The sequence below is a fragment of the Episyrphus balteatus genome, chromosome 3, assembly GCF_945859705.1.
Source record: "Episyrphus balteatus chromosome 3, idEpiBalt1.1, whole genome shotgun sequence".
In the NCBI taxonomy this organism is placed as follows: domain Eukaryota; kingdom Metazoa; phylum Arthropoda; class Insecta; order Diptera; family Syrphidae; genus Episyrphus; species Episyrphus balteatus.
In genome coordinates this window covers 91,622,857-91,630,847 of record NC_079136.1, presented here as the reverse complement: position 1 = coordinate 91,630,847, position 7,991 = coordinate 91,622,857, and the positions used below count along the sequence as shown (strand labels likewise).

The 7,991-nt window shown below is 28.3% G+C and overlaps 1 protein-coding gene across 3 annotated transcripts in view; it reads left to right on the top strand.

Annotated features, from left to right (window-relative positions):
• LOC129914159 (F-box/LRR-repeat protein 7) overlaps nucleotides 1–7,991 on the top strand; it is a 242,530-nt gene that overhangs the window by 174,476 nt on the left and 60,063 nt on the right. The window contains exon 1 of one of the 3 annotated variants that reach the window (XM_055993260.1): nucleotides 2,042–3,842. The exons of the other annotated variants lie outside the window; for them this stretch is intronic. The gene's annotated coding sequence lies outside the window, so the exon portion shown is untranslated. Of the gene's footprint in view, nucleotides 1–2,041; nucleotides 3,843–7,991 lie in introns of those variants that run through there. 3 annotated transcript variants of the gene reach the window in all.

Genomic DNA, 7,991 nt, shown 5'->3' with positions numbered 1-7,991 from the left:
ATTTTTAAAAGTCTGCAAAAAATCTCAAATTTATAGGAAATATAGGTTTTAATCATGCGCATGCATGTACAAACTTTTGAATTTTTAAAATGATTTTTGACCTAATAACGGGAAAAACAAGTTTTTTTACCCAAGTTTTTTGCCGTTTTTTATTTTACATAGGCCACTTTTGCTAAAAGTTTAAAAATGAATATTTTAAAAGTCATTTTACGAACTTTTCAAGTTTTGATTCCCTTTTTTTATTGAAAATTATGACGCATTACAGAGTCGAAAGTTAGAAATAAACACAAGAAATGGCGGAACGAAGTCCGCCGGGTCAGCTAGTTTATATATATTTTGTACTTATTTAGTGGTCCGTGCTACTTTTAGGTTGACTTTGTTTATGTTTATTATTAAATACGTTAAATACTAACGTATTACAAAAATTTTAAATTTAAATATAACAAAATTTTAACTACTCAGAGCAAAAAATGTACATTTAAAGCTTACAGATTTAAAGTAATCATTTGTAGAATCAATTATTATTATTTTGACTGAACTTAAAATTAAATCAGCATAACCAAACAACTCATCAATCAACCTTATTGGACAATATTTTGGTTTATATATGTACAAGTACATATTTAATGAAAAGTGGTTAAAATTTCACTTCTAAAGAAAGGAAATTAAAACACTTTTGAAAATTTTTAGTATGCAACATTATTTAAACATTGAATATACATAAACGTGTTGACGAAATTTGCAAAAAATTGGTTGAGCCGTTTTTGAGAAATCTAGAAAAAAGTGTAATAATCGTAATAGGTACTAGTAAAAATGGATTTTCTTTTCGATTTTTTTGTTATTCAAGAATTTATTGTGTATATTAGTAATTGGATATTTTGTAGTATAATTGTGGAAAGTTAGAACAAAATCAATGTAGGAACTATCCAAAAATCAGACGCAAAGTCCAAGTAAAAGAATTTTACTTTGATACAGAACGCAGTAAGGGGTATAGGTAAAAATCTGAAAAATAGAGAATTTTGTATTATTTACTTGGAGACGATTTGTCTTCATTAATTTTGTGTTAAGGACCACCCTATTTTAAATTAATATTAAATTTTTTTTTGTGTTTGTTTTTAATAGTGGTGGAAAATTTTTTTATGATTTTCTTTGTTAGGTATTTGTATGGTACTTAGTAAAGTATACTCTAAAGTCTAAATGAATCAAGAAAAAAATCTTGTTACAATTTTGCTCCAGTTACTTAAAATCCCGTTTTTTTTTATTCCCTGCAATCAAAAATTGCCAAATTTTAGAAACATTACTTGATAGGGCTAGAAGAAGGAAATTTAATAATGTGGTTTTTAAAAATTCAACGACTTCATGGCTTAGAAATACCAACAGAAGAGGTGTTAACTCAAATAAATTAAGTTGCTAAATTGTATTGCCATTAATTTAATCGGTTCATGAGCGCTAACAAATCATGGCTGAATACTAATCTAAATATGCCTAAAGTAAACATCAGTTTAAAATAAAATCCTCCATAAACCAATATTATCTATAGCATTTTACCGGTTTAATAAAAAATGATTGGATTAAAATCTTTGAAAATGCAGAAATATTTATGTATTTTTTTTTTTTTTTTAATATTTAATATTAATATGAACTTAGTTTCTCGTAAAACTTAATCCGGGCGATTTAAGTTATTATACCTCCGAAATTAACACCAAATTAAAAAAATTGTTTTTTTATTTTGTTATTTTTGTTTGTTAAATATTCAAATTAGAATTTTTTTTTAATATCAATGCTTTTTTTAGTTCCATTTTGCAAAAATTTAAAATACATTAAAAGAAGAGAAAAAAAAATAATAAAAAAAAGAAAGTCCGCAAAAAAGTTCGCTGCTCAACACTTTTATTTACATGAATTAAATTCACCACTTTTCAGCAATATCTCCCAATTGTTCATCTGGCAATGTCATCCTACAATTTAAACTCAGGTGTGTTCCACAGGTAAACCTACTTTCACGACCTCAACTAACTGTCAGTTTCGACTTACCTGTCGCTCTGCGCAGTTCTCTATAACGTTCGGTTTAAAATTTTATTTTACCGATCGTTCTCATTCGTGTGGTATTTTGTTTTTTTTTTCGAATCTCGTTTTCGGTGTGGGTTTGTTTTCGTCGGTGAAGAGCGTTAAAGAAACATTTCAGTTTCACTCTTTCCATTTTTCCTCACTTCTCCCATCTAACATTTGTGCCAGAGCACAGTGACGACAAGAAGTAATATTGCTAGTTATATTTTTCCATCAGTGTGCGTATTTTTTCAGCTAATCGTGTTGTTGTTTCTTGTTATTGTATTGCACCTTACCCACCAACACTCTTTTAACATTCTTAAGGAATTTCATTACATCTCCTTTTTCTACTGATTCGTTTTCACAGATCACCTGAAAAGCAGAATTAAAAATTTATAATACAAAAAAAGCAACAATATATTCAACGAACTTGTTGTTGCTATTTCGTGAGTGTGTTTTCATTGTTGGTCTCTTTTATTATTATTGATTCGTAGAGAAATCCTAGCGGTTTGCAAGATTAAATATCACACCTTTAAAAAAAAAAAGAAAAGATACCTACCTATACCTCTGTATGACGACGGTTCACTTACGCATTTTCGCATTTTTGTTTCGCTTTATATGTGCCTGTTTCTACCTACTTATATTACATACTCCCACCTACTTTTCATAATCGAAATATTTTACCTTTCTTTAGTTTTTTTTTTTTTGTTTAAATTGAAAAAAAAGTGAGTTCATAAAATTTTGAGTGTAGAAAGTTTCTTGTTGCAGAAAAATACTAGTGTACCACAAGAAACCGCCATAAGGCCTGCACTTTTTACCAAAAAAATATTCACTCATAATAAAAGTGTATAAATGCAGAAAATTTCGCAAGTGTTTCGTTAAGTCATTAAATGATGAAAAAAAAAATGTATTTCAATGATCAGGAAGCCATTAAAAGTTTATAATAAGTGAACATAAGACCAAAAGAGAAGTATCAAAAAGTGTATTGGTATTTGTATGACAGAATACCATTGCAAAGAAGTGGATAAAATATCAAAGAATGTTGCTGTTGGTCTAATGAGAGTGTAAAATCATGTAAAGTGTTGCCAGATTCCATTTACAGTAAAAGAAACAAGCTGATCAAAAAGGAGAAAGAAATAAGCGATAAACGGCCTCATATTCAAGCTGCCACATTATCGAACTCACACACATACACACAAACACACATTGGTATACCTTGTTCGATTAAAATAGAGAGGAAAAAAGTGATCAGTGTATTTTGTCATTTTTCTTGTAATAGTGTTGCCGCATTCCATAATGCAATTATTATTGAAAATAAAATAAGAAAAAAAAAAATAAAGAAAAGAGAAAAAAACATAAAGGAATGCATGTAGGTACTTATGCTTCTTTTATTACTAGCAAAACTTAACGAATTATCGCGCAACATATCATCTACTATAGTTGTTGTAGAAGACAAGAAAAATTATATTTTTTTTTTTTGTGTAAAATTAATGTGCGCCTTGTAGTAGCTACAAGTATTTAATTACTTTGCTTGGACGTTAACCATGAACGACCATTTCAAACCACATCCAACTTAACAACATTTTTATGAATTGTTGTGCGCGAAATATTAGTTTTCTTATTAAAAAAATTGCTGTAGATTTGTTGCAACACCACCTCCGTCAAGCAATTCCACATTCTATAGCAGGAGGAGGGAATTTATAGCTGCAACCAGCAACAGTGACAACGAAGATAGAAGTTGCAACTTATGAGAGCTGCTTGCTGATTACAACGAGAACTGGAAAACGATGTAATACAAGGCAAGATACATAATTTTTTTTTTCTGTGCAATTATTTTTTTTTCTTTCACTTTTTTTGGTTTTTTCTTTGCGAATATTTATTTTTTAAGTATTGCAATCTGAAAAGTTGTTTTTAAAGCCATTTGTTTTATTGTTTTTGCTACTACTTTTAAAAAGTTCAAATAAACAAAGGTATTGGGAAAATTGTAGTAAAATATTGATATATTGATTTATTGAAGTGTTTTTGGCATCATATTACTTATATGTATAATTTTATGGGTAATAATTGTTGTTTTTTATGACTATAATTAAAAAAATAAAAACTTCAAGTAGGTAGACTTAAAATGTTTGTTTGCAATATTTAAAACATTAAATACATAATGGAAAATGTATTTAATTACTTATTAAGTAATACAGAAAACCCCATGCGGTCAAAACGAAAGAACTGACGTACAAACCTTTTCTATTCTTTTTAAAAAGAAAGAACCCTTGAGAATAATTTATTGAAAAATAAAATATAAGATATTTTGCAAAATGCGTGTCGAGTATTTTCATTTAATTTCTAAAGCCCTGATTTTTCAATCGTCAGTTAGACTATCAGAAGAATAAATGTCAATATAAAAAAAAAACTTTTATTCCTAGGAATAAGCTCTATCTGAAAAATTTGCCCTAAGTGTGATAAATGGTAGAAATATATAAGAAAAATTTATTTTTTCGGTTTTATATAAAATAACTCCTGCGTTTTTTAGTCGATAATTTTCGTATTTTTGTTCTGTTTTAGTTTTTATGAGGTTGGGTCCTCTAAATTAATTGGAATTATCTCTGTCGACTTCGAATAATTCATTCTTTTTTTTTAATTTAAATATGCAGTGCTTAAACCTACCGAATTGTGTTTATGAAAATATAGATATCTGTATCAAAGATGAAATTTTTTCTTCGGGTTAGAATTATACACTCCTGCTCAAATTTAACGCACATCCTATTTATTTTAAAGTAAAGTCCTGCTATTACTTTATGCCACAGCATCATGGTTATTTTCTCAAATGAGACAATAGTGATCTTAAATTAAAGGTATGGAATAATATGTTTGTCGGGAAGATTTGGGGAGAGATTTGCTGAAGTCTGTCTGTTAACCCGCGAGCCTTTTAAAGAAGAGTCATAAAATTTCATGGAGTTAAATCTGCTTTACAACACCTACGGAGTAAGCGAGCCTTTCTAGACCTAAGTTAAGTACCCAAAAATACTTGACTGATGCCCTCGAACAGCATCTGGTTCCAATCACCCCTAGATTTGGTCCACAGTTTAGTCTGATGCACGATAATGCATGCTAGAGTAGTTTGAGAATATCTTCAAGATTTTAATATTCCAGCTTCGGATTAACCACACAGAAATCTGGATTTGAATTCAAAGAACATGTGTAGGAAATATTGAAAAGATGCATTCGAGACCGAAATCCACCTCCAAGCAGTCTTGATCAACTGAAAACTTCAGTGAAAGAAGTGTTAAAACAAAACCTTCAAAAGTTAATTAGTGGAATGGACAAACGACTCCAGGTTGTCATATGCGGTAGAGGAGACTATACCAAGTATTGCATACAATTATGGGAAAGAACCGTCACCCGCTTCCATTTTTTTTTAAATTTTTCTTCTTAAAAATAAAAATTATTTTATAATCAGTTTTCAGACCTTGAATTGTTAAATTTGGTTTATCTTTTTTTTGGTTGATAATACTGTTGCAGTTTAGCATTTTTTCGACTTGCTAAACAATAACAAAACATAAAGCCTTTTAAAATAAGATGCAGGGGTATAACTTCAGACGAAAAATGTGTGCGTTAATTTTGAGCAGGAGTTTAGTTCTGTTAGGGCCAAAATTCGGTTTCCAAAATTGTACATGCCAAGATTCTAAAATCCCCATTTCTAAAATCTGAATTGTAAAATTCTTTATTAAGAAATTCTGTAATTAATAAAAGAAAAATTCTTTTATGTGAATACTATTTTTTTAGCTATCAATTTTTACAAATTAACAGAATTTCGAAATACAGAATATTCAGGAGCTCCCCTTTTCTTTTTATCTCAACTTATATTTAAAATATGCTAAATTTACGAAAAGGTATATGAGGCTTTCAGAAATATTGACAACTCTTTCGATTTCTTTTAGATTTACTCAATTTGTTTTTTTTTTTTGTTTAAGGGAGAAATCGCTATGGGATTTTTTTTGCGTTTTTGTTTTTTGCTTTAAAAATTCATTTATCTAATCTAATTGCAGTGGTCTTATCCTTTTATTAAGCCTCAAAAGTCCCTAGATCAGCTAAACGCAACCTGCGTGTTTATAAAAGTTTGCCCGCGGCTCGGTTCAATGAGTTCCCAAGATATCGAGTAATTTACAGTTTGAATTTCAGTTTGCAGGTAATTGTAAATTTGTGTTTTGTAATTTAAAAATGGCAGGAGAAGGAGACCTATAACATTGGTCAACAATTTTCAACTTTTTAAAATTTTCCAGAAAGATTTATATATCAAATTTTATAGATTTGTGTTCAGTAAGCTTAAAAATAATATTAGTTTCTTTCTAGCAGCTCTAGTTTTTGAAGTATTTATTTTTTCATATTTGGGGAAATATTCATACTAATTTTTAAGTTTTTCTTATTTTGAGCTTTTATTAAAATTTTCCAGAAATATTTATATTAAACTCAATGTATTTGAGGTCAGTAAACCTAAAAATCACATTAATTTTTTTCTAGGACCTCTATTTTTTGAAATATTTTAGTTTTCCACATTTTGGGGGTTATTTCGACCTTATTTTAAAATTTTTTTTAAATTTTTTGTCGATCCTAATGCATTTGGATTCACTTAGCCTAAAAATCACACTGGTTGCTTTCTATGAGCTCTATTTTTTTTAGATATTATAATTTTTCACATTTTTGGGGTAATTTCATACTATTTTTTTTTTAGATTTTTTTATTACAAGCGTTCTTAAAGTTTTGTTGTAAAAATTTGTTTCTTATGTAATGTATTTCGGTTCAGTAAGTAAAATAAAAATAAAAAAAAAATTTTTTTAATAAAAGAAAATTTAACAAAGAAAAATTGTGTGAATTTCTATGCCTTTTCATGTAAGAATAATTTAAAAACTAGAGCTGCTAAAAAAACTAATGTTTTTTTTGGAATCAGCACCCTAAATTTAGTAAGAATTGATAAACAACGGTCTGGAAAATTTTTGTGTGTTGGGCAGTGTAATTGAAGACATTTTCAAAAATATATTCGAGAAAACATAAAAAGATATGTTTCTTTTTCGTTTTTTTTTTTTTTTCTGTCTCCAATTTTTATTTTATTTAATTTAGGTACATCCAATGCTTATTAACATATTGCTGGCTGAGAATTATAAGGGTGTATTTCATACAAAATACAAAAAATGTGTTTTATGCACCAAAATGTTCGTAATTTCAACGGCTTTTAGATAAAATTAAAAAAAAAATTAGAAAAAAATTAATGGCGACGCGACGGCACAGGTAAAAAAGACATACAACTTTCATGATTTCACATACATGTATTAATATAATAAGGTTCTATGTTATTCAAATTGCAACATAGAACTGATTTTTTCAAACAAAAAAATACATTGATTTAAGTTACATAGAACTTTTTTACGCAAATTTTTCAAAATGAAATCTTATGGAAATGATCTTTCTTCTAACTAAAGTAAAAATAAAAGATCTTTTGATGTTTTTGCTGGTATTGAACAACAGGGATGGAGTCGGCTAACTTGATAGTCAATAAATGACAGTCAAAAACGTCGATTTTGCTCCATAATTCGTCGTTTTTGACTGTCAACTATCGACTATCAAGTTAGCGGACGGGCTTTTGCTTAACAGCAAAGAATTTTTGTATCTCGTTCTGTATACTCTTTAAACCAAAATAAATGTACTATCCAACCTTAACTTTTGCAATAATTCATAACCTAGATATTCTTACATCATAATTAAATTAAAATAATGTTTTTTGTGTGCCAAGAATTGGAAGTGATTTTTTGAAAACTTTTTTTTCATAATCGAGGTTGGGAATTTCATAGTTCGTATTAATAAACCAAAAGTTAAAGAAACACTTAGATTCCTTAACTTTAAATAAAAGAAGTCACCTTGAAACCCAAAAAACAAAAAATTAACTAATTTTTAGTGGT